The sequence below is a fragment of the Ischnura elegans genome, chromosome 4, assembly GCF_921293095.1.
Source record: "Ischnura elegans chromosome 4, ioIscEleg1.1, whole genome shotgun sequence".
NCBI lineage: Eukaryota > Metazoa > Arthropoda > Insecta > Odonata > Coenagrionidae > Ischnura > Ischnura elegans.
This window is the reverse complement of record NC_060249.1, coordinates 135,281,391-135,287,390: the sequence shown is the minus strand read 5'-3', so window position 1 is coordinate 135,287,390 and position 6,000 is coordinate 135,281,391.

The following is a 6,000-nucleotide window of genomic DNA, read 5'->3' as shown; positions in this document are numbered from 1 at the left end:
CAAGAGGAAGGGGAAAGGAAGGGTAGGAGGAAGGTTAGGCGTTCTAGAAAGTGAAAAGGTGCAAATCCCGAGGCATAGTTTGTCATAGCCTATTCTGAGACGTCACACAACAACATATGTATACATATTTTGGAAATGGAAATCTTCCATTTCCGGGTCACTACATTATTACTTCAATAGGGCTGATCGGGCTGTTTGTAAGCATTCTATCGCTCAGAAAAAAGTGCGTAAACTTGTGATTATCGTGATAAGGTTTCATTCGACTTGAAAATAATTGAAATGACTTATGATTCCACCGGGGTGTTAGTTGGGTGAAGCGTTCTAAAGATTCCAATTGCGTTATAATTGGCTCAATACCGACGTTTCGGTATCTGGCTCTGCTGTCGTTATCACTCATTCTCTGATTACCGGCGTTCGTAATGTTGCCACCTGGTGACGTTTCATTTGGTTGATAATTCCTCTGTCAATGTAGTCCAAGCCAATTTTTCCTGTTCCTCTGAGCATCGTATTTTATTCTGCATGACCAAATGTCTATTTCTAGTCTATTCTTTAGTCTTAAGTGGTATATTTTTGATAAAGAAAATAGTTTTCGGCTGTAAAGTGTCTGAATAAAATATTGGCGCTAATTTCTCTCTACGGTGTAGGCATTTATTGTATTTCATTTTTATTTTAAAGGAAGAGAACCACATATAGCATACAGATGCCATATTATAGTGGCCAGGTAACAAATAAGAGGACGAAGACGCAATATAACAAGTATGAAACATAAATTACATTAAAAAAGAAAAAGGACAACAAGAAACTTCATTGACAGACTACTTCGGTGACTTAGGATAGGGAAAGGCTTGTGAAGGATATCAATGGAAGTGCAAAGGGGTGGATGTGTGGAGGGAGAGAGTTCAACACGGAAGTAATGCGGTAGAAAAACGAACGTTTAGTGAGTGAAAGTCCAGGAATGGGCATGTGGATTAAGGGATGAGAACGGGTAGGGCGGGGTGGAACTTTAAAATTGATAAAAGAGAGCAATTCAGGGCATAATTGAGAATGTTATAAATAGTTTTAAATACGCTGTGAGCCTATGGATAGGTAGTGAGAATAGGTATGAAGAGGTAGGAAAGAATAGCATTAGTGGACATGTTGCGTGAATGCGGTAATCTGTTTTTTACTATTTTGACAAGGAAATTGCTGACACAGTCCAGGGATGAGAGGTTGGTTTGTGGAGAGATAGACAAGATGGGACAAGATTAGGTGAGAGTATGAAGAATGATAGAGGAAATAAAGGTCGAAGTGCTTGGGGGTCCTTAATTTCAGTGAAACGGTACAGGAGTACACTTTATCGCGAGTGATAATGCCAAGGTCCTTATATGTTGGCACACGTGTCACGGAGTGATTAAAAATACTGCAGTTAAATTGATTGAGATTGTGCTCTTCTTAATCGCATAGGGAAATATACAGCACCGATTTGATTCACATTTTGAGACACATGAGGCTATGGGGCTTATTACATAAGTCATAACTCCGGAGCTATAGAACTATAAGAGTTATGATGGCTGCCATAGCTCAATTTGCGATTACAGTAGTCAAAATAACTCCGATTAGAGTTGCGAACTGGAGCTATCTGGGGGCTGGAATAACGCAGGCTTCAGATCCGTCCTTATGATAACTCCAGCCCGATTTCCTTTGCTTGTCAACTGTCATTTGTTGATGTCTGCCGTCGGAAGATCGGAATCTGAAGGATTTGGCAATGGATGGACCAATAAACATATATTGGGGAAGTATGATGGGTGTTTGCGGAGTATATAAGAAGGAGGCATCTGACATTAGAAATGAGACGAATAAGGGGTTCCCACAATCCGATAGAATTAGATGAAGACCATTTTCGAATGTTTTTCAGTGTCGAAAAACATTTTTCAATATCTCTACCGGTCTCTGGGACCCACACTAAGGAAACGCAGAATATCTGGACTAAGCGTGGAAAAACAGATAAATATTATTAAAGAATTTTGATTATATCACTATGGGCGTGTGTAATGTTGAATCTTCTTATTCTGCGTCTGAGATATACTGCGTTTCCTTAGTGTGGGTCCCAGAGACCGGTAGAGATATTAACGGACTGTGAATTTAGCGAAATTGAGACCGTGAAAACCTGAAAAAAAACGTGAAAATCTGAAACATAACTGTGAAAATCTGGAAAAAGCCGTGAATTTCATTGTTCAGGTAGAGTGGGAACCCTGGTATATTACCCCTCCGGAATAATCCTGATATTCGTTCCATTGCGCGAGTAATTACGCCAGCCGCGGTTATTACTGTTCTATATTATCGGTTAAAATCACCCTGCCATATCTATTTATCTCGTGTCGAGATGCGCAAGAGACGAAGCTAAAAAATGAATGACAAAAAGAAGAAGGAAGGTCGTTGATCAATTAGTTGAAACGTCGTCCTGTGGCAGTGGTGATTTTTCGCGAGGGAACCAAATGTGCGGTGATTTCTGTGTTATTTTTCTGGTCTCTCTGTGAGAGAGAGATAGAGAGAGAAATGAAAAACACGATGGGCTTCCCTCAAACCTCCAGTCGCGATGGGATGATCATAAAATTCCAAAATAAAAAAGGAATGACGAAAATGTATCGCTCGTGATTGGTTAGAGCGTGCGTGGGCGGGGGCGCGTATGTGAGAATTGCAAAATTCTCCACCACGTATCGTCTAGATTTTTTGAAGACCGTAAATTTCCTGTTCAGTCTTGAGAATGCTTTTAGAGTAACTTCTAGAAGACTATTTTTAAATCCTGCAGCAAATTAGAAGCTGGGATGTTTTTCTATCGGAAGTATATTTTTCAAGAAATCTGATATGTAAATATAAGGGACTTGGATCCATACCACTCAATTTCCACGGAGGGCTTTTAAGGGTGAACTTATCAGAGGTCTTGTTATAATCTTCATGGAATTAACACTTGCGTTCGCTTACATCTTCTTCTCACTGTGCTGCGTGACTTTCCAATGAGTGTTGACTTTCAATAGCTTATTAATGGTTTGTATGTTTTGTTTCCTTTTTTGGAAAACTGCGATGGCTATGACATTAATCCGAGTATTGTCATTCTCTCTGTTGCAAGTGTCGGCCGATTTTTTTTATATCGAATATAGAAATGATTCAAATTATTGGACTATTACTTATGCAGTTCATACTGTACTCAGAACGATGTTACTCCAGATGGTGACGGCCCCTTATCTCCTTTTACCATATCGTGGTTCTCAACTTTATGTTCTCTTCGGTTGTTTGTATTCCACATTCAAATTCTGAGACATTTAATATCATCATCATTAGTCAAAAATCCGACGCAGCTCTTCATTCCTCTCTTTTATCCGCTAGCCTTTTAATAGCAACGTATTTCTTTTCTCCTCAACATCCTTTATAACCTGTCCTATATAACTCATTCGGGGCAGTCCCTTGACCTTCTTCCCTTCCGCTTGTCCCTCTACGATTGTCTTCATCAGGCTATCATGCCTCTTTACGTAGCTAACTAAGTTGTCGCGCCTTCTGCTTAAGGTTTTTAAAATACTCCTCTTTTCTCCCACTCTTCTTAGCACTTCCTCGTTACTCACACGTTCAATCCATTTTATCTTCATCATACTTCGGTAGCACCACATTTCGAATGCTTCCACTCTTGACTTCTCTGCTGCTGTCAACGTCCAAGACTCGCCTCCATAGAGAAATATACTCCATATGTAGCATTTGATAAATTGTTTCCTCACGTCTGTGCTTGTATTTTCAGATGTAAAAAATTCCTTTTTTTGTAGAAAGTAGTGATGGGTCGATTCCAAAATTTTATCGATTCCGATCCCGATTCCGATTCTGACATTTCGATTCCGATTCTACCGATACCGATTCCATCGATTCTGATGCCATAGGCTCCAAGAAAAATATCACTTAATTCCAGGCAAAAAGGAAACCACTTTAACAAATATTACTCTGTGAAAGAGTCAGTCAGACAAAAGCATCTTTCATATCACCACTATGTAATTAAAATATAATACCTAAATTTCAAAACAGAACATACCTGAAAAGTGTTGTTACATGATAGGTATTATTTTAGAATATTAGCACTCATGTTTAAATTTAAAATAAAAGTATCTCCTTTATTATCTATCTTTTATTGATAATATCTTATCATTATCAATAATGTCTAACAAATTTAGTCTCCTTTTACTGACTTTAAATTTTTGCTCAGAAAGCATAGCATCTTCACTCTGTCAGGATAAAGCCTGTTGCATTTTTCATCACATGTTTTTCCTGCAGAACTAAATGTCTTTCACTGAACACTGGATGGCGGTATGGCAAGAAACCTCTTCACTAATACTTTCAGCCTTGGGTAGGAGATACAAGTCTTTCAGTATTTCCCAGGGAAGGAATTTGGTGGTGCATTCATCTATGATAAATAAGCTTCCACTTCAGCTTCAACAGTGTTTGCTATGGTGACTTTGGGTACTTTTCCAAATGCATCACTGTATCTTGACTATATACCTGTCACAGGCTCCCTAGTCTGCATTTGCTCCTTCGGAATATAAAAGGGATTTCCAAGTAACACTTTTTGATCTCGAGTCGAGTTGAAAATTACTCGCAAGTATCAAGTCGAGTATGATATTTCTGAACCAGGCAATACAGCAATGCATACTACAATATATTCTACTCCAATTTTCTATGACGAATGTCTAGCCTAATGTAAGAAGGAAAATATATAGAGGATCGTTGATGGTTATTGTCAGAAGTAGGAGATGAATGAAAATTAATGTGTGTTCAACAGTTCCATAGGGACAATTGAAATTAATTAACCCCAAGTAATATGTCAACCATATATATGTATCCAAACTACAAGGGAGAGCCTTGAGTATTGTAATTTTCACAGCTATAATAAAGTTAACATACTACGTATATGAATCATGTAATATTTGGCCCTTTCAAATTCTCAAGCAGAAAAACCAATTATTCTACATGCTCAGCCAGCAGGTTTTGAGGTCTCCATGTAACAGTATTGCTGCCTGCAGAAAATTGCCTTTTGCTACACACTTGTGTGACTGGGCAAGCAGTGGCGCCGACTCCATGGGGCCTGAGGGGGCCCGAGCCCCCTCAAAGATTCGTTTGGGGGGGGCGGAGCCCCCTCAATAATTCAAGAAAATTATTAAGTTGTATTATGCCTTGTGAAATCACATAAATATTGGTAATTTTTATTTCCCATGTTTGACGATAGTTACCTTTTAAAATAAATTCAACAATGTGTGTTGAAACAAATAATTATAAGGTTAAGCAGGTTATGCAGGTTAACTGAATCAAGTGGTGTGAATCATGGTAGTGTTTCGGTGCTGCGACACACTTTGAATTTAACCTCTTCCCGGGGCAAGACCTCCAATATGGGCCACCCCAATATTTTTTATAAGTCGGCGCCCCTGTGGGCAAGTACTTTCCTACCAAAATTGCAAGATTTCGGAGACTTTGGAATTTTTATTAAAATTATATCAACGATTGTTTTGGATCTTGAATCTTCATGGAATTCAAGTGGACGAAGCGAACAAACTATAGAAATAAACTTTAGTTTTGCAGAGCCAAAAAATTTCTATACTTCTCACGTCATTTAATCAACCTTAAAATCTCTTGCTTTTTTAAGTTCAAGAAAGAAACTAAACGCTTCAAATGAATATCACATCGGACGGACGCAGTAATAAAAAAGGCTAAAAGAGCCTTGTGGTGTGAAAACTCTCCCTTCCGCGCGATGGTATAGTCGATCAATACATAATCCTTTTTAACATCCTCAGTTTAGTGTTTTAAGTCAATGAAGACGATTATCCATGCTTTAAACGACGATTTTCAAGACTAATATTTTTAAAAACTTGAAAAATCGGCCTCAGTTACCGAGCCTCAGAGTTCCGCGGCGTGTAGCTCAGCTTTGACGCGCGATTGAAAAATCGCTCTTATTTCCTTCGTTGCAAACTTTTTTCCAAGATTTCTAATTAG